Below are 486 nucleotides of genomic sequence, written 5' to 3' on the forward strand. Positions count from 1 at the left end.
CATTGAAACAATGGAAATTTTAAAATCGACAACCCTTTTTTTTCTTTAAATCAAAAAGGGAACTGAAAAAAAGACATTTTCGCAGGGGGGCTGTAGGCGGAACGCCAGCACTTCCCAGCACCCCGATGGAACCCCAAGCTCCTCCAGATCCTGAAGAGGAGCCTCCGAAGCCACGTCCTCCCGCAGAGCCTCCAGAAGCTCCAAAAACCCGGGCGCGAGTTGCACACCCACCAGCGAAGCACCAGCACCGCGCCAAAGGGGCCACCGGGCCCCCGCCCACCGAAGTTTCGCCCCACCCCCCCCGCCACCATCCGCCCCGAACCTAGAAAGAAAGAAGGAGAACAGGAAAGACAGGGAAACGCCGGAAAACCGGGGAAAAGAACATGGGAGCGAGACAGGAAACAGCCGGAAAGGAACCCAACAGGTTGAACGCAACCCCGCAGAGCGAACACAACAGGGAAAAGGCCGGGCAGCACCAGGGCAGCG

At 57.6% G+C, this 486-nt stretch overlaps 1 pseudogene; it reads left to right on the forward strand.

Moving 5' to 3' along the window:
* LOC119591049 overlaps positions 1 to 486 on the forward strand; it is a 35115-nt pseudogene that overhangs the window by 3916 nt on the left and 30713 nt on the right.

This window comes from Penaeus monodon, chromosome 28 (genome assembly GCF_015228065.2).
Source record: "Penaeus monodon isolate SGIC_2016 chromosome 28, NSTDA_Pmon_1, whole genome shotgun sequence".
NCBI classification, from domain to species: domain Eukaryota; kingdom Metazoa; phylum Arthropoda; class Malacostraca; order Decapoda; family Penaeidae; genus Penaeus; species Penaeus monodon.